The following is a 20,459-nucleotide window of genomic DNA, read 5'->3' as shown; positions in this document are numbered from 1 at the left end:
AGCCTGGGTCCCAGATCTAAATGGGGATGTTTGTGAAGGAATAGAGACACCAGTTTTGTGGGTAACAAAGTTCTGCTCAAAACTGCATCATTTTGCAGAAGGCAATCCCATTCCATGTGTCTTCACATCCTCCATATGTTCAGACACATCCCACTATTTAGAATGACTGACATTGGCTCTTTTCCCCCTTGAATCTCCTAGGAGAGAAATTTCAGCATCACATCTTTAATACATGCAGTTGGGAAGGACATTTAATGGTGAGAAAATCCCATTTCAGAAGGATTAGGACATAAAATGCCAAATGTATTTGCTCTTCAAGCAATATGGATATTTTGGGAGGAGCAGTGGTTTGCTGAAGTGCTATCGCTATGTATATGGTACATGTACCGTACACTTGTGTATACATACACACACTGCCTACCCAAAATCATTAGTTCTTATAAAAGATTATGAGCCAATGGGTTAGCCCCAAATTGTTTGACTCAAGAATGTAGTATCTGATGTTCAATCTCTTAAACTTCCAAACAGATTTACTGTCCTAATTATATTTTTCTTAGTGATGTTAAAAAGACTTTGAATATTGTTAGCTAGTGGGGGCAGGGAGAAAATGAGAGAAGATTTAAGTGTTACTACAAGCAATTCATAAAGCACTTCATTCACTTACTGTGTGTTGTTTTGAGAATGTGAGTAACGCAGGAAAGAATGCTACTTGGAGTCAGAGAATAGAGGATTGAGTGTGTGTACTGACACATGAATGGATGGCAGATCAGTGAACTAAAATGCATATGGGAATTTAGTACATGATAAAACTAACATGTATATCAGCAGAGAAAGTTGAATTATGTAATTAATGAGATTGGGACAACCAGGTAGCTATTTGGGAAAAAAAAACTTATATTCCTACTTGATTTTTTAAATTAAAATAAATTCCAGATAGATGAAAGACTTAAAATGTTAAAAATAAAAGTATACTGTGAACTTAAAATTTTGCTTTAAGAAGTCTTAAATAAAACAAAGAAAACATAAAAACTGTAGAGATTTTTTTTTTTTTCGAATCGCAGAGCAGGAAGGGCCTTTCTAGTTTTACGCAGAAGCCTTAACATTTATCATGCATTTTATTGCATTACGATAAAAGCTTCTGCAGGGCCAAAACTCAATAAACAAAGTCAAAAGACAAACAAAAAACGGAGGAAGCATTTGCAACATGTATCACAAAGAGCTTAGTATAAACAGAAAAATGAGCAAATGACATGAAACACATACTTCACATAAAATGAAATATAGTTGGCTTATAAACATGCACAAAATAAAAGATATTTGAATTCATAAGAAGAAGATGCAAATTAAAACTATGAGATACTAATTTTTATTTACTTGATTGGCAAAGATGAAACATTTGTTAACACACTTGTCTCTGGGGTTCTGGAGAGAGCTCTCAGATATTTCTGGTGTAACTGAATTAGCAGAACATCTACAGAGAGCAATTTGTGAATGTCTATCAAAATGTAACATTGACTCCTCTTGAATTTATCCTATATAAATAAGATGTAAAAAGACATACCTACAATGCAATGTATCTGCCACAGCATTATTTGGACAGAAAATAATTAGAAATAGCACAATTGTCCATTAATAACAGACTGGTTAAATTAGTACAGGGCATCTGTACAATGGAATATTGTGCAGACCTACCAAATAAGGGAACTCAGAGTCCAGAAATAGGCTCTCGGTATACGTTCAATTGATTTGACAAAGGTGTCAATGAGGGGAAAATAGTCTTTTAAACAAATGGTACTGAAACGATTCCATATCTATAACAAAAGAAAAAATGAGTGGCCCTTATCTCACACTATACACGTATATTAACTTGGAGTAGATCATAGGCCTGAATGTAAGAGTTAGAACTGTAACATTTCTATAGGGAAACACAGGAGAAAATCTTTGTAACTTTGGCTTAGGCAAAGATTTCTTAGTTATAACGCAAAACATGAAATACATGAAAACATTGATTAATTGGACATCATCAAAATTAAAGACTTTTGCTCTTCAAGAAAAAGATACCGTTATAAAAATAAAAAGACAAGCAGCAAACCAGGAGAAGATATCTGTGAAACATATCTGATAAAGGACTTGTTTTAAGAATATCTGATAAAGGACTTGTTTTATACATATTTTAAAACTCTTAAAATAAGGCAAACAACCCAATTTAAAAATGGACACAAATTTTGAATAAATACTTAAAAAAGATATAGAAATGGCAAATCAGCACATCAAAGATACACAATATTGTTAGATTATGAAAATGCAAACTAAAACCATGATGAGATATAACTACACACCCAGTAAAATGTCTAAAACCAAAAAGATGGAAAATATTAAGTGTTGGTAAGGACGTGGAGAAACTGAAATTCCCATATGTTGCTGGTAGGAATGTAAAAGGGTACTGCCTCTTTGCAAAACAGTTTGGTAGTTTCTTAAATAGTTAAATATATGCTTCCCATACAACCCAGCCATTTTACTCCTGGGTAACTACCCTCAAAAACTGAAATCATATGTTCCCATGAAAACTTGCACGCAATGTTCACTGCAGCATTATTCATAATGCCCCCAACTGGAAACAATCCAGAGGCTCATGCATTGGTGAGTGGATAAGCAAAAGCTGGTTTATCTATGCAATGGAATACTACTCAACAATAAAAAGGAACTATTGACATATGAAACAATGGATGAATCTCAAAATCATCACACTGAGAGAAAGAAGCCGGACACAATATTATTAAAGGAACCAGACACACAGTAAATATAAAATGATTTTGTTTATAAGAAATTTCTAAAAGCACAAAACTGTAGAGACAGAAAATAGATTGGTGGTTTCCTGGGGCAAGGGGTGGGAGCAAGATCGGCTGCTAATGGACATAATAGAACTTATTGGAGTGATGAAATTATTCCAAAATTGGATTTTTTGATGGTTGCACAACTGTATAAATTTTCTAAAACACATCGCACTGCATATTTTAAAACACATGAACTGTATATCGTGTAAATTATACCACAATAAAGCTGTTTAACTTGAAAAAAAATGAGGCAGCTTTGTAAGTTCTGATAAGGGAGCAATCTCCAACCTGTATAGTTAAGTAAAAAGGCTAAGGTACTTTAATTCTATAGAGTGCTATCATTTTTGTAAAAAAAAAAACAGTGTATTTTTCATATGTATAGAATATCTCCAGAAAGATACAATAGACTGGCTAATAGAATTTGCCTTTGGACAGGGGAGTAGGATGGCTGGAAGACAGGGATGTAAGGAAACATTTAACTGTATTTCCTTTTTGTACCAGGGTGGGGTGGTTGAGACCCAGGTCAGCCATACCAGCTTTTCTATAGTGGGCAAATGTCTGAGTCTTTGTTTTCTCATCTGTAAAGTAAAGTTGATCTTTAAAGATACTTCTGATTTTAAGTACCATGCTCTGAGAATTTCTTTAAGGATGAGCATCTCTCGCCTGCCGACATTCCTCTTGTTCTTTCCCTGCCAGCATGTCACCAAATGCCACATATAAAATCACAACCAAAGGCTTTGTTCCTTTTCATTCAGTTGCCTCTCAGTTTATTGGGGCCATGTTCTCTTGTCAAATATGTAAAATATATCAACCACGGTGAAACAGCAGCCTAGAAAGCTAGGGGCAAACACACAAGACAGTATACAGGAGCAGTTACAACCACGTCCTAGGGGCAGCTGCTTCAGATGAAACCCCAGCCACCTTGTTTGCTAACAGCATGACCGTGGGGAGTTCACCTGTGCGGTTTCTTCATCTGCATGACAGGTATAAAATAGCATCCCCTCTTTGGGTAGGAATTAAGAATGATAATTCATGTAATTAGTAATATTCAGTAAACGGTTAGCCCTTTTAATTATTAATCTGAACTCCCCTACTCATGGGACCAGGAGCTTTCCTGGGAGTGGGAAAAGAAAGGCATGTAAGTTAACAAGTTGTATATTCTTTACCACTGTGAACTGGGAGCCCTGGCAGTGATGAAATGGCTTATTTTTTCATGCAACAACCCAAAGGGAGAGGCTGGAGTAAATTCTGCTCCCCACAAGCCAACATCAATGAGGGAAACTTCTTCAAGAAACTTCTTCCAAGATTCCATCCCCTGGAGTCAATTTCATCCTGAAAATGTGAAGGCAAGCTGTAAAACTACAAGATTGTGACATGCGGGGGGTTGAGCCAGTTAAGTTACAGTGAGTTTCAGTTTACATGATAAATGTGCCTTAAATTACATTTGGATTAAAATATTATTAAATATTAATATGGGGACAATTGCATAACCTCCTTGCCACAGCAGTCATTCGACAAATTGAGTTTTTTTGGTCTTCAATGAGTTTTGATTTGGCTTCAAATCAAACGAAACCAAACCAAACACCTCTAATTACCATGATATGTGCACGCCCCTGTTTCCCAACTTCAGTCTCAGTGCAGAAGCAAGGGTTTTATCTAAATCCAGACAATTATCTGTGAATCCCTGTAACTTCAAGTGTCTCAGTCACGAATAGTAGCCCTCCTGACACCAAAAAAAAAAAAAGAAAAAAAAAAATCTCTGACAGCTTTTAAAGGAGCTGAATTTCCCCTGTGTGTATAAGGTGATAGCAGACTCCTTTTCATGATCAGATCACATTTTAGAACTGGATTCTAGAAGGCACAGTTCAGTTTAGTGGTTGCTCTGCTTAATAATTCTTTCATGTCTGTCTGCTCTTCTTAACTACATCAGAACTGTATTTGTCAGGAACTGTATTTTAAGTGATGTTTGTACTTTCTAGGACAAGAGGCCCTCCAAATTCTTGCTGGTCTCACATTAATTCTCTCAGATCCTTTGAAGAAATAACAGCTTTTATTATCCCTGCTTTAGAGATGAGGAAACTACAGCTCAGACAGAGTAAAGGATTTGGCTGAAGTCATATAGCTCCACGGATCTTCAGGGTAATGTAGAGTTATTGCAAAGAGTCTGTATGTAGATGTCAAGTGCTTAATGTTTTTGGACTGACTAAATAATGGTTTAGAAGTATATGGACCTCTGTTTATGTTATAGTATATGTTATGTTATGGTTATGTTACAGTAATTAACTCATTCATTGATTAAATATAAATTTTAAGGCAGGGTGTAGTGGCTCACTCCTGTAATCCCAGCACTTTGGGAGGCAGAGGTGGGCAGATCACAAGGTCAGAAGTTCGAGACTGGCCTGGCCAATATGGTGAAACCCCACCTCTACTAAAAATACAAAAAAAAAAAAAAGCTGGGCGTGGTGGCTCACACCTGTAAGCCCAGCTACTTGGGAGGCTGAGACAGAGGAATTGCTTGAACCCAGGAGGTGGAGGTTGCAATGAGCCGAGATCATGCCACTGAACTCCAGCATGGGCAACAAAGCAAGACTCTGCCTCAAGAAAAAAAGAAAAAAAATTTTAATGTTACTGAATTCAAAATAGCTTTTGTTTTGTATTTTTCTAACTTATTAGTAATGTGCAAAATGTGTTTATTTTTTAAACTTACAAGAGGTCCTTGATCTGAGAAGTCTGGAATCCGCTGGAGTAGACCAAAGCTAGGGCTCACTAACAAGTTGCAGAAGGTGTGTTTTGAAGAATCTAGGTCTTCTGATAGCAAAGAACATTTCTATTCTTCAATTGCTACCTATAATAGGTTTGCATACTTGATCAAAGTCTAGAAAATGCTTGGAAGTATTGATCATCGTTGTTTAATTTCTTCCTTCATCTAACAACTATCTCCCAAAAAACTTCTAATTCTTTCCTTTATTATCTGTGTGACCTTGGAAAATTTGCTTAACTTATTTGTGTCCAAGTTTCCTCATTGACAAGATAAGGAGAATAGCAGTACCTACCTCAGAGGGTGCTGTGATGGTCGCATGAGTTAATGCCTATGATGTCTTTAGCACATTCTTGTCACATAGGAAATACTCAGCAAATGTTACTGTTGCTGAATACTTGAGACTGTTTTTGACACATAGTTGGGGCTCAATAGACATTTTTGGAATGCATTAGTGAGTAAATGAAAATGTGAAGTAGGAATAAGGGCAGTTCTGTATATGTAATTTTCTAATTACATTTCCTTGGTCACAGGCAGGCAATTAGGACAGTTGCTTTTGTGCAGAGGCTACATTTGGGGAATATTCATTTTGGTGAGCTCAAGCTAGAGAGCTGATGATGTTTCTATATTTTCTGGCCCAGCAGACTTTACAGGTTTATCAGCTTTATCTGCTAGATGTATCACAACATGCATTTAAGGGATCGGGTGGGAAGAATTTGGGCTTGGAACTGTTGTGAAGTAAAGGCTTTATTCCTCATTAAAAACCATAAGAGGAAACAAGGCCGTTAGACCCTCTAAATGGGAGAAGAGAAGCGATGCTTTCTTGCCACAAACCAGAATGCTGAGGACCACAGCTGTAAGAAGGTCAAAGGAAGTTAGAATGACCTTTCATAGCAGGCTCAATGTTTAGCTAGCTTAAAATTTTACTTTCAGATCATCCCAGGGATAGCTATTTAGTTTACTACATAAACAACCTTCTAGCCTTATAGCAACAGTTGTTTTTGCTTTTGTTTTGTTTTTGTGAGGTTTTGAAGATGGGAGAAAAGAACCTATTGCTTGACTTTAAAAGATGAGCTGTCCTGAGTTTCAGCACTGGCTGACATGGTTGGTTTTTGTTGTCGTTGTTGTTGTTTGTTTGTTTGTTGTTTAACAGAGGTATTTGGCAAATGGGCCAATGAAGAAAAACATAGTTTCTCAGACTCCACTGCTTTTTCCAAGACTAGGCAGTAATCAGATGACAGGTCATAGTGATGATAGCAGCTAGTGCTCCTTGGCATTTCATGTCGGGGAGGCCCTGTGCTGATGCTACAGACACTAAAGTAAGACCCATTTTCTGCCTTACAGAACTTTCTAGGCATAGTTACAATAAGGGACATTAATATGCTTCCCTGTCACCTATATTCACTGGCCCCATGTCTACCCACTGGGATCAAATGAAACAAATCAAGTTCTTTCAAGTGTCAGCTCTTTGAAGTATTTAAACATAAGCTATCAAGAACCCAGGTCTCCAACACACTTCCTTATTAACATACTAGGGAACTCCAGCCATCTAAGTAAGGTATGGTTTTATGTCTCCTCACCAGTAGGTCACGTTGCTTTGCACATTCTCTAATTTGTTCCTGTCCCTAATGTTTGACCTAGAACACTCCTCCACCACCACCATCCCAGTGGTTTTGGCCAGTACAGAGTAGAGCTGGGCTCTCCAGGGCCAATATTCAATATTCAGAGTCATAGCAACTGCTGGAATTCTTCCTCAAAAAGCCCAGGTGAAGGGACCTGGAGTAAATAAATAAGAAACTTGAAATAAAATGATTGATTTTCTTTATCATATTTTTAGATCCCCAGCCCTAATCTTGTCTCAGGTCTTCTTCCTTTCTCTGTAGAACCATGAGAATATCTTCTTAACACTATTGTTAGGAAAACCAAATACTAGTATAATTGCCATTTATTAAGTGTCTTTTTCTGGTATCAGGTGCTTTAATTTATTATTTTATGAAATCTTATAATAACCAGGCAAGTTGGGTTATTGGTGTTTTTTATCCCCATTTTCCATAGGAGGAAATTGTAGCTTAGAGATTAAGTACCTTGCCACAGTTCTAGAATTCAAACCCGGGGCTGCCTGACTCCCAAGCTTCTGCTCCTTCTCACAAATCACTCAGTGTATCTGTGATATATTAATAATATACTTGGACATACTTAGTACTTCGGCTGGCCATGCTAGGTGCTCAATAATTGTTAGTTTCCCTTTTTCTCATCATCCTTCTTCTTCTCCCAAATAATCACATGCAACCTAAAAATGAGGAAGAGGGCTTAGAGTGGACAAAACTGTGTGCCAGGTTCCCAAGTCAGATAACATGAATTCTGCAATGACATGTCTTGGCCACGTACACCCCTTTCGTGGGGCTGTGGGCCAGCTCTACATCTATTAACATGTACTAGGCCAACTTGCTTACTATCAAGGAATGTCTGGGAGTTCTTTCTAACCAATCCCTACCCCATATAGTTTCTCCTTATTTCTTCAAATAATTATATGCACTCCCCAAACCACTCCGTTAAATCCAGTGACTTTTGAGAGCTCCACAGCAGCTCAGAGCTGACCCTGTCTTCTTCGGACTCAGAGTCCACAGGTCAGGGAAAGATGTAGACAGCACATGCCATCAGGGAGAAGAGGGTCTCAGGGCAGGCTTCTCTTTGGCTCCTCCTACCATTGCTGGGGTTCTTTGCACTCCTCTGAGAGCTATGTACTATGTTACTTACAGCAACTATCATGCTCAAGTTCAGTAGTTCTCAACTGGGGTCAGTCTAATGCCTACAGAGGCATTTGGAAATAGGGAGGGTCTTTCTGGTTATCACAATTACTAAGGGGCACTTTTGGCGTCTGGTGGCTTGGGGTGGGCAGGGATGTTAAAATTCTGCAATGCACAGAACAGTCTGGCATGACAAAAAATGGACCCCAAATAGCAATGCCATTGCCCCCATTGAGAAGGCCAGGGCCACCACTGTCTTCTTGCCATTGTCCCTCCATGCCCAGCACAGTGCCCATGCCTCCACCAAAGCTAAGTACAAATCTCATGAATGAATGCTCTCCTTGGTACCTTGCCATCTTTCAGCATGTCTACTCTTCCAGGGGAGCTGTCCTGCTTGCCTCTCATTTCTGGAACTGACTTCAAAAGTGGAGGCTTTATTCAGCTCTGTCTCATCTGTTTTCCATTCCTTTTTCCTTCCCTTATTCTCAAAATTTTCAAAATTTACCTTCTAAATTGATCAGTTATGATTTACCCTTTGAGTAAAAACTCAAAGACGTGGTTTTATAGAGTAATTTTAGGTAGGAGCTTTTATCTCCACAGTAGATGTAAACACTCCAAAAAGGTATTATGTTGATGGCCTAATTGACTAGGTTATTAAATGATTAAGTGATTTGGCCAAAGCAGCAACATTGGCCCTGTTGACTTCCCTCCTCTGACCCTTGAAGCTACTCTTGAAGCCTGGAACTTGTGGAGGAAGGGAAGGGAGTCTTAAGGAGTCAGCAAGGAAGAAGCTCAAGCTGAAGCTCTAACCTCTTCATCATTCCTGCTGAAATGTCAGAAAAGCTGGTACTAAGCAGATCAAGGACTGCAGCTCTCTCCAGACAGATGACCTGCTAGAAGAGTTAGAAAGGTGTCCCCATGAGATGCCTGTATCCTGATTCCAGCTAAGTGATAGCAGCATGATGCTGCTGCATTGTGGAGCTTTATCTGTGGTTGGAAATTTTCAGAGGTCATGGGTTTTACTTTCTGGCTGATTCCCTTGAGAAGACCCTTAGCTCTTTTTTTCTTGTAAATTTCAGAGAGAAGGTTCTCTTCCCATGGTGGGAACTCCCAACCCTGCTCCATTCAGGGGCTCTCCCATTTTCTTAAAGGGTATTAGGGAATACTTTTAAAGGTCTTAAAACAAAGTTCATTCTCATTCTTCTCAAACTGAAAACAACTTTCTGAAGGGTAGCAAAGCTCAGGGCTGGTAAGCGTGGGCTGGGAAAAATCATGGAGTGGAGAAATTTGGTAAGAGGGGAAAGAACAAACATTTACTTAGCACTTGCCATGTGCCATGCACATTACCTATTAGGTACATTATTTAATCTTCCTCCAGTTCCATGAAGAAATATATTAGTCAGGATGGACGAGGTTATGCTCCAATAACAAACAACCTCTAAATCTCCCGGCTTTAAAAAAAAAGAAAGAAAACAAGAATATATGTCTTACTTGTATTACATATCCACTATATAAATCCAGGTCATCTTACCTTTAGGCCCTAGACTGACAGAGTAACTGTTATCTGAAATGTTTCAGGTTGCTGTGGCAGAGAAACAGAAAATAATATGAAATTGTGGACTATTTCTTTTTTTTTCTTAATTTCTTTTTTGAGATGGGGTCTTGTTGTGTTGCTTAGGCTGGTCTTGAGCTCCTGCGCTCAAGTGATCCACCCACCTTGGCCTCCCAAAGGGCTGGGATTACAGGCATGAGCCACCACATCTGGCCAGAATTGTGGGCTATTTCTTAAAGATTCAAGGAAATGACACATGTCATTTGTGCTCATGTGCTCACATTTTATTATCCAAAGCAAGTCATGTGCCATGCCCGCCTATAAAGGGATAGGAAAATGCAATACAACCATGTGCCCAAAAGAAGTGCTAGAAATATTTCATGAATAAAGTATTATTGTCTCCCTTTTATAGCTGAGGAACTGAGGCTTAGGGAAGTTAGGAAGTGATGGAGCTGGCTTTCAAGGCCAGGTTTTGTGATGTCAGCTTCTGAGCTCTTTGCTCTCCTACAGTGGGTGCATTTCACAAGCATGTTCCATACACGGTACCCAACCTCTTCTCCAAATGCGGTTGCAGGGCTAAAGTGTTCTTGGGGCTTAAGGGGGTATGCACATGCCCCAGATGTGGACAGGTTAAAGCAAAATCTAAATCACTGTGGCTCAGCTATTATTTCATTTTACCCACTTCAGTTCTCCTTCAAGGGATTCAACACATTCGATGTGAAATCATATGAAAAGAAGTGGTATCTTTGAACACATGCTAGATTTTTCTTTTAATCCTAGTCTCTAGTGTCATAGATTTCCTTGCTTATTACTTTTATTTGTTAAATAATAAGAGAAGAGTTGCTCTGCTCTTACTTTGGTAAGGCTGCTGCCTGGTGGATGTTCATAATCCAGGGAAAAGAATGTTCCCAAATTCCCTCTATTTCTCTCACCCAGAACAGTCTCCAGGAAAAAAAAAAAAAAAAATCTTTGTTCAAAGGAGCAATAAAATAACAATATTGAAAGACTGATTCCACCAGCCCTTAGAAAATCAATTCCAGCATTTCTTCCTCCTGGAACCCAGAGGAAGCACCCTGTTATGTAAGTTCTTTTTTTTCTTTTTTTTTCTTTCAGATGGGGTCTCACTCCGTTGTTACCCAGGCTGGAGTGCAATGGCGCAATCTTGGCTCACTTCAACCTCTGCCTCCTGGGTTCAGGCGATTCTCTCCCCTCAGCCTCCCCAGTAGCTGGGACTATAGGCGTGCATGACCACGCCTGGCTAATTTTTTTGTATTTTTAGTAGAGAAGGGGTTTCACCATGTTGGCCAGGCTGGTCTCGAACTCCTGACCTCAAGTGATCCAGCCACCTCAGCTTCCCCAAGCACTGGGATTACAGCTGTGAGCCACCACACCCAGTACCCTGTTATGTCAGTTCTTCTCAGACTTTCCTATTTCTAATGGGGGAGAAAAATATGAAGAAGAAATCCTAAGCAGTCTGCCACAGGTAGAATTTCAGACTTTAACCTGTCCTGGTATTTTGCATTTTGCAAAATACCCATATTTGTCCATTACTACATAGGCCAAAAGATACACTAACTTATTCTGTGGTTTCCACCACACCTAGGAACTTGAGCTTACGCCTTCGCCATCTTTTAACAGCAATATGCTTATCATCTGAAAGTGGGTCCCTGAGGGAGAGGGACAAGGGTTGCTGTCAGGCTACGGGCATGGTAGTTGCCCCTTGGCAGCTAGAGTATCCCAGAGGCCAAAGAGGATGAAGGAAAAGAGGAGGAGGGAGAGAGGGGGGGAGAAGAAGGACTGTGAAATGATATCAGAAGACTAGGAAGAACCCCAAATATGGCCTAAAAAAGCACATGGAAACGACTTGGAATCAAATTACTGAAAACATAGTTGTTAGGGAACTACATTTTTTATTCATTATATTTTTCTGATTCATTAAAAAAGACAAAGTACTTTGTTCAGAGCAAAGCAGGTTTTAGCCTGAGGCAAATTGTTTAACCTTGCTGGGGTCCAATCCATAAAGCTCGAGCTCAAGCACTGCTCAGCCTAATGAGGTGTAAAGTTTGCAAAACTCTTTGAAGACAGAGAGCTCAATTTGAGTATTATGCATTATTGAATAAAATGCCAGTTTAGGAAGGAAACTCTCCGGTAGCATTATATATGCCTTAACTGGTAGCCAACCAGAAGAGCTGGTTGTTGAAGCTTCATGACAGAAAGAACCTAACTATTGATCACTTAAAATGGAAAATAAGAATCCGGGCGTAGTGGCTCATGCCTGTAATCCCAGCACTTTGGGAGGCCAAGGCGGGTGGATCACGAGGTCAGGAGTTCAAGACCAGTCTGGCCAACATGGTGAAACCCCATCACTACCAAAATACAAAAAGTAGCCAGGCGTGGTGACAGGCGCCTGTAATCCCAGCTACTCAGGAGGCTGAGGCAGGAAAATCGCTTGAACCCGGGATGCAGAGGTTGCAGTGAGCCCACATCAGAGGCCATTGCACTCCAGCCTGGGTGACAGAGCGACTCCATCTAAAAAAAAAAAAAAAAAAAGGAAAATAAAAGAACAAAGAAATAAGCCAGGCAGTAGCAAATGGCATGCACCATTACAGCATTGGCTTGGTTCAGAGACAGATTCCTGAGCTAAAGAAGGCCTCATTTACTGGAATGGAAAAATATAAGGCCAGGAAATTGCTCAGAGGTCTCCTGTCTTTTCCTGTACACATGGGATGCACTATGTGTTGGCTACTGTTTTGGATCAGAATCTCAGTTTTAGAAATAGCCCAAGTCTGTCCTTGGGAAGGGAGAGAATGTTGTGGTATGTTTGTGTGTGGTGGTGTAGGACAGAGGAGGTACAGAGGATGTTGGGAGGAGCCAGTTAGACCTCTACTCCCTGAATCCAGACTGTTCCCTTGGGCCTCACAGTCATCAGAACTGAGCTGTAAGATTAGGCCGCCAATCTGAGTGCAAGGAGCCTCCAAGTCTCCTGAACTAGCACCAAGGTAGAGCTGAGTTGGTCTCACTGACAGCACAGGCCAGTTCTGCATGTTCAAGCCCCATGGCTGGTCTCAAGTCTGCCTATTTTTCAGGTGCATAGGCTAAGCTTTAGTCTCACAGTCAACAGATATTTACCAGGCAACAACCTCCCACGAAACATTATTTTAGGCAGTAGGAATATATAAGGAAACAAAAGACAAACATTCCTGTGTACACAGAGTTGCATTCTAGTGGAGGAAAATGAACAACGAATAAAGTAAGGTACACAGTGTGTTAGAAGATATGGAGAAAAATTAAGTCAGGAAGGAGAGAGAATACGGAGTGCTTGGCAGCCAGAGTTCGGGTGGCCTCACTTCAGACACGGTATTGAGCAAAAACTTGAAGGAAGCAAAAAAGGCATGTGGGTATCTGGGGGAAGAGCTGTCCAGGCAGAAAGAACAGCAAGTGAAAGGCCCTGGGGTGAGAGAATGCCTGGTGTGTGCCAGGAACAACCAGCGGCTGGAGAGCAGGAGTGGAAGAAGCAAGTGAGCGGGTGGTAGGGCATAAGGTCATAGGAGTAACAGGGAGAAATTTCATGTAGAGACTTGTAGGCCACGGCGTGGACTGTGGCTTTTACTCTGAAATAGATGGAAAATCACTAGAGAGTTTTGAGCAGGGGAATGACAAGATCTGATTTACATTTTAATAGAACCTGCCTGACTATTGTGTTGAGCAGACAGGAGCCCAAGGGAGAAGACAGGAGAAGAGTCAGGAGGCTGTTACAATGATCCTGGAACGAACCTCTGGCGGCCTGACCAGGATAGAGGCAGTGGAAGTGGTGAGAAGTGCTTGGATTCTGGACAGACATTGAAAATGGAGCCCATAGGATTTGCTAATTCATATACCAGTTTACTCAGGTGGCCTGTCCAAGAACACATTAGTGAACTGGGAAGAGGTAATAAAGAAGGAAGAGACACAGCGAGAGCAGGCGGGATTCCAGTTGTTCTTCCTTTGTTCCTTTCTTTAACTGAGGGTCTGTTATGGGGCAGGCACAATAGTGACTGTGAACTAACAGGATCCCTGACCTCATGGAGCAAACAGTATGGAGAGAGTCAGACATTAAGTGAATAATCACACAAATCTATGTAAAATGACCACTCTAACATATGCTGAGTGTCGATGTTGAAAAATATCTTTTCCACATTTAATCAAGAGAATACAATAATTACTAAATATTTTTTAATTTTTTTTACTAAATTTTTGAAATCTAGTGTGCATTTTACATGTACAGCATACCTCTATCCAGGTTAACTGAATTTGATGTCCTCAAAAGCCACATGTGGCTAATGAGTACTGAATTATACAGCACAGCTCTAAACCGTCAAGCCACACACATTTTAAAGTCATGAACAAAGCACTGGAAATATAGGTCCTTCTATGGTAATTTAAAAAGTAGGTAAGACCTTAAACAGAGCCTCCTGCATTTTAAAATTGAATACTTTGTCATTAATTAGCCATGTGCATTTGGGGACATCAGCTTACTATCCTGTGCCTCAGTCTACAATAAGGACGTGTGATGGGGCTGGGTAATGGGTACTTACCCTTTCAGTCTTAGTGACCATTGACTCTGGATAAGGAAGTCCAAATAGTTTTTCCTTCTCTTGTCGTCGCTCCTGAAGAGATCTTTCCTTTCAACCTTAACTCTTCTGTGATATCTGAAAGGTGGAATTTGACTAGTTCAATAGTGAACTGACAAAACTCCAAAATGGCCTTCATTCCAAAGCAAAAAAGTTGAATTTTTCTAAAGAAATTTGAATACTGACTATTTAAATGATTAATGAAACTATTGAGTTTTAGGTATAATATACTATTGCGGCTAAGTTTTAAGAAAAAGTCCCCATGTTTAAGAGATACATTCTGAAATATTTATAGATGAAATAATATGATGTCATGGATCTGCTTCAAAAGCATCCCAATCAGAAGGTGGGGAAGTGAGTGAGGTATAGATGAAATGAGATTGGTCATGAATTGAAACTAAGTATAAGGACAGATATTATTCTGTCTACTTTCATAGTTTGAACTTTTCCATAATAAAAAGTTTTTTTTTAATTAGATCTTCAGACTTTCTTAGATTTTAAACTTGCCCCTTAAATGCTGTGTATCCCTCATGGTACAGATGAAAAAACCTGCTTGAGGGCTGGGAGCACATGATTCTTACTTAATACTCCAGTGGGATGAAGCCCCGGGCCCATCACTCCCATCACAGTTTAAATATCTCTGGCAGTTTTAGTGGTAACACAACTTTGTTCTCTCATCCTTCCCCTTGGTACAGTTTAGGATCAATATTTAGAAGTGAAAGGCTGTCTCCCCTGTGATTCAAGGAGAGCCCCAAACTCTGCCAGAGCCACACAGGTGTCCAGGGAGCATGGCGATATATCACTGGTTTGTACAAAATACACTGAAAATCTAGAAAGGTGCAGATGCTTGGCTCACAGGCACAAAGAATGTTGCTTCTTCTCATATTGTGGAAGCCACATGCCACAGAGACAGGTAGGGGCTATCTGAGGAAGGATCTCAGAGGGAATGTGACCTCAAAGGCCAGGAAGCCAGCATCTGGGACCCACCACAGGGGTGGGTATAGGTCTCTTGTTACCCTGGGTTGCCTGGGCATTATCTAAATGTCTGGCATAATGCTCTAAGTTCAGTGTGAGCTTTCTTGTCTCCACCTGTTCACTTTACCCTCTCAAACATCATGATAGAGGATGAAGAAGCTGGACCTCACCTCTGAGTCACTATCCAAGACATTGTGAGGGGCTGAATGGTAAATGGAGAGCACAGGACAACCTTGCAGGATTGACACCTTCAGGTACCTTTGCCTGACCAGCATGGATCTTCTAGCTTTGACACCACTGGATGCCTGACTTCTCACCATGAATTACAGCAGGCACTCATTTTTACTTCCAAAGGAAGACTACTGCTAATTTCTTTAAAACAGCATCTACAAAGAAAGAGAACAGGACTCAGTCTGGGAATGTTTTCCTTTTGCATTTTCATCAGCCAAAAAAGTATTGAGTTTAGGGTACTAACATACGGTGCAAATGTTAATTTTAAGGGAAATTTGGCACACTCAGCATGCTAAGCTTGTGCTACTTTCTACACATGTGATACTTGGCTTCAGTGGTGGCAATACAGTGCCAGATTTTCTTAAATGTCAGGCATTTTAAGATATGGTTTCTCAGAATTTAAAATCACACACACACACACACACACACACACACAAAATAGAAATGCGACTGTGATGTTTCTAAATAAAATAAATTTCACTCCCATCGGGAAACAAGGCAACAGCTCTCCGGAGCCTGTGGTGGACCATGGGTTGACTCTCAAACACCTGCACAGTGCTGTTTTAAGCTCTAAGCAATATATTGTAATCCCATAATACATTAACATGATGATAATCTGCAACATAGAATATTCAATCTTTAGGGCGCATAGATGGTTTCCCTTGAAGGTGTCCCCTGTCTGTTGAAAGAACTCACTTATGCTACCTAAATCAGAGAAGCAGGTGAGAATTATCCAGAGGAGTCCCAGCAAATGTCAGCATTTGGTAGTCCTTATTGTCAGAATAGTCTGATACTGAAATACGTTGAGCCTGGAACCCTACACTTCTTCTTACTAAACTTCCCCTTGACTACTTTGGTTTATCAAGTTCATCCTAAGCACAGATCTGACTCTCTCAACTTCATTGGCTCATTACATGATCTTGAGGGATCTTTTCTAGGTTTTCACCCACATCACAGGTAAAACATTCATTTCAAGACTGTTTTGTCTCTACTTATGAGTCCGAGTCCAGATTTCTAGTTATTTTCATACTCCTGGAAGAGCAAGAAACCTAATGGTGTACTTCCCAATGGACTGATGAAACAGTGCAGGGGAGGAGGAAATTGAGAATGATACAAACTTTACACGGACCAGGATAGAGTCAAAGTCATCCAGCGGGAAGGAATATATGAACTGAGATTCCTGACACTTGGACTCTAGAACTTTAAAACTCTCATATCTTGCCCATGCCTCTATCAGATGAATGAAACCTGAACTAGAGGATATCAGAAACCCTTTTCCTTGAGCTAAACATTCTATAAGTAATTCTCTTCACCTCAGGGATTTTGGGGGAACTAAATGTACTAATGGGTATGAACATTTTTGAAAGAATTGAGAGTTATCTCAGTGTAAGTTAGCACAACGTCATGAAATAATTATCTCAATAAACCTAGAATTGTTTCTTATTCTTATTATAATGTTGGGTCAAATGTAGGAGCTTACTTAATGTCAGGTGGAAAATAAAAGGAGTCATAGAAGACAAAAAGATACATTTATAGAAATGAGTAATATAAGTATAAATTAGGTTGACCTTTTGGGAAAACAATTTAGCAATATGTATTAAGACCTGAAAATTAATATACTTTCACTTTGTAATTCTATTTCTAGAGAATCTAATCTAAGGAAATGATAGAGATGTAACAAGGATTTATGAACAAAGTTGTCTACCGCAGTGCTATTTGTCTAGTGCATAGAGATATATAATAAGTAGTGCTGTAAAAGAAAATATATTCATGCATAGTAAAAGACTTGAAAGAAACAGACCAAAATATTAACACAGTAACGCTTGGTGGTAGTATTATTGATTATTTTAATTTTCTCTTAGATATTTCAGCCTTCTATTTACAATGGTAATAAATTATACTATTTAAAGGTCATTAAAAATAAATTACATAGAATTGTTCACCTTAATCTAATTCGGGTACTAACACATTTTGTCTTTTAATATATCTGATCAGTAGCCAGCTTATCTCAACAGCTTTCAGGACTTTCTTCTGTTCTTTGCTAACCATGAGGCTGCACGGGCTTTTTATTACGGCTATTATTTGCCAATAGCCCTCTAACACCCAGAGAGCTGAGTCACCTGTCCGTTTTAGGGTGTCCACACATGGTGTTCCTTCCGTCCTTCAATATTCCTTGCACTCTTTCTCCACATGAAGTTCACAAGCTGTGAATTGGCCCAGGGCTCACTTCTTCGGCAATACGATATACAGGGGCTCTTTAAGTGTGGCTCGCTTAATCCTCCCTACGAAGCAGTCTTCACTCACGTTGAATTTTCCATTAATTTCTACACAACAGCTATTTACTCTGAGAACTCAAAGGTTTTAGAAACTATAGGCGATTCTGCAAACTCTAGATTGAATTTGCTTGTATTTTGTTGTTATTAAAAAGACTCAAATGAATTATCTCTTTCCAGGTGAGACCCTCAGTAGAAAGATGTTTGGTTATTTATTCACTCCATTATTTATTTATGCGTTCAAATTAGTTCTGTCTTCTTCAATCAGTATAACTGAAGATGAAAACTTGAAAGGTTCATTTCCCAAATGCCCATTAAATGTTATCTAATGTACTCCTTTTATAAGGAAGTTAGAGAAGGTTAGTGATAAAACAGAATCAACCTGTTACTCCACCAAGACAGGGGGATTGTGGGGAGGCATGGAGTACAGGAAGGGAGGGATATTGATTGAAATCCACCAGAACCAAGTCATTCCAAACCACTACAAGTCGAAAAGCTCCAAGGAACAGAAAATAAGTTATGGGAAAGCACTTAAAAGAACTCTTTCTTTTGCCAAACCTTCCAAGAAAATATTCTTTATGCAGAATCTTCTTCTAGATTCAGTCTGTGGCATCCAGTCTCTCAGAAGAGGCCCTTCAGTGCTTAATTGGCTTTCCCTCAGTACCTCAGCAATTTGTCACACAATTCTTATTCAATTTAGATCCAGCTATTTCTGCATACTTTCACGTTGATTTGGAAAATGTCCTTCACACTTTGGTTTTAGTCTCTACTCATGAAGTGTCATTTGCTTTAGGATGATTTAGTTTCATGAATGGATTTTTCTCATGCATGATTCTGCCGTAGATGAGCCTTGGACCGTGTATACCACATTCCAGCCATTGCTGCAAAACAAGACTTTGTGAGCCTGCTTGCATCTCCTCCTTAAATATATCTGTTTTTTCACCTTTTGTTCAAGTTCTCAGGTTGAAGTCTTGGTTATATTAGTATGTGTTGTTTTCACAAGTTTTAAACCTGAAATTCAGTCCAATCCCTGTCTCCAGTCTTATACCCTCCAGTCATCTAAGCTGTCTCAGGCAGGTGTGTGTTTATATAGAGATTACACATGCTTGTGCACACACACTCATGCAACTTAAATATGCCAGATATGATCCTGTATATTTTGTCTAAACATCTCTATTACTGGTGATTCTATGATAATTAGGAATCTGGTGTTACTTGAAACTAGCCCCCAAAAAAGTTTAAAAAAATTTGTCATTAGTATTGTTCTTCTACACTGCATTTTGGTGGTTGTTGACCAATTTTCCACTTTAAGTTGTCACTTTTGTGATTGATTTATAGAAGCTTTTAGACATTGGGTAACATTAATTATTTGTCATATGTTGAAAAAAAATTTTTTGGTTTGTCATTTCCTTTTAAATGTTATGTGATTTTTGACATACAGGATTTTTTTTATTTTTCTTTTTTTAATTTTTAATTTTTTAATTTTTTTAATAAATAGAAACAGTGTCTCCCTATGTTGCCCAGGCTGGTCTCAAACTTCTAGGCTCAAGCCATCCTCCTGCCTCGGACTCCCAAAGTGCTGGGATTACAGGTGTAAACCACCACACCAAGCCAGGATTTGTTTTCTTGTACAATCAGGCTATTCAACCTTCCTAGTTTCTGACTTTTAGCCAGAGGTTTAAAAAATCATAGGAGTAAGGCAGACTCACTAAAGCCATCTCTACCAATGAGTTGGAGCTTTGGACTTGGAATGAAGCTGGTACAATGTTTCCTGTTATAATGGTATTGTTGAAACAAATGGGCAAGGGCTAGGTCTGGGATAAAGGGCTGGATTTACACTCATCCTCAAGAGGAAGAGCCCATTTGAAACTACAACAGAAGTAGGAGGAAAATCTCTTGGAGGAAAGCAGGGAGGGAGGCAGGGATGGTGATGAAACAAGTGTTTATAAGAGTCATTTATGTGAGTAGAAATTGAATGACTATTCTGTAACCTTTTCCAAGTTCCTGGGCTTTGGACTGATTTCAGGGGGTTTTTAGAGGCCAATGTCTTCCCAGACTTGAGCCGTCTGATGATTCAGTAGACAAAGTCCCCCTGGGGTGGGCAAACCCTTTCAATGGCCAGTTCCCTGGCAGGTACCACCACTTTACATTTGCAGAATATTTCCCCCCTTTGCAAAAATCTTTCACCTACTCTATCTTGCTTGATTATTACAGCAATCATGTAAAATGAGTAGGATTACCAGGGTTTCCTTTTCTTTTCAAGGGGTAAAAATAAATAGAATCTCAAATTTAACTGACATTCCAAACTCAGTGATTGAGTTAAGCAAGGTGAGGTGTGCCATTCACTCTAAAGCAGCAGTGTGGACTAATGAAAGGTGTACAGGCAAAGAAATTGGGCACATTTGGGGTGGAATGCCAGCTCAGCCACTTACTCACTCCCTCACCTCAGGCAAGCCAGTTCCCTTCTATACTTTGATTT

At 39.5% G+C, this 20,459-nt stretch overlaps 1 protein-coding gene and 1 long non-coding RNA gene across 3 annotated transcripts in view; one reads left to right on the top strand and one right to left on the bottom strand.

Moving 5' to 3' along the window:
* Positions 1-20,459, top strand: part of ZNF366 (zinc finger protein 366) — a 67,217-nt gene that overhangs the window by 8,267 nt on the left and 38,491 nt on the right. The gene's annotated exons all lie outside the window — the stretch shown is intronic.
* Positions 7,789-20,459, bottom strand: part of LOC134739588 (uncharacterized) — a 98,239-nt gene continuing 85,568 nt past the window's right edge. The window contains exons 3-5 of one of the 2 annotated variants that reach the window (XR_010126393.1): positions 15,647-15,862; positions 14,466-14,579; positions 7,789-7,882 (exon numbers count right to left, since the gene is read on the bottom strand). This is a non-coding gene — a long non-coding RNA (uncharacterized LOC134739588). The remainder of the gene's footprint in view (positions 7,883-14,465; positions 14,580-15,646; positions 15,863-20,459) is intronic. The other variant, XR_010126392.1, reaches the window with a different exon arrangement.

Source organism: Pongo pygmaeus, chromosome 4 (assembly GCF_028885625.2).
Source record: "Pongo pygmaeus isolate AG05252 chromosome 4, NHGRI_mPonPyg2-v2.0_pri, whole genome shotgun sequence".
NCBI classification, from domain to species: domain Eukaryota; kingdom Metazoa; phylum Chordata; class Mammalia; order Primates; family Hominidae; genus Pongo; species Pongo pygmaeus.
This window is presented reverse-complemented; position numbering and strand designations above follow the sequence as displayed.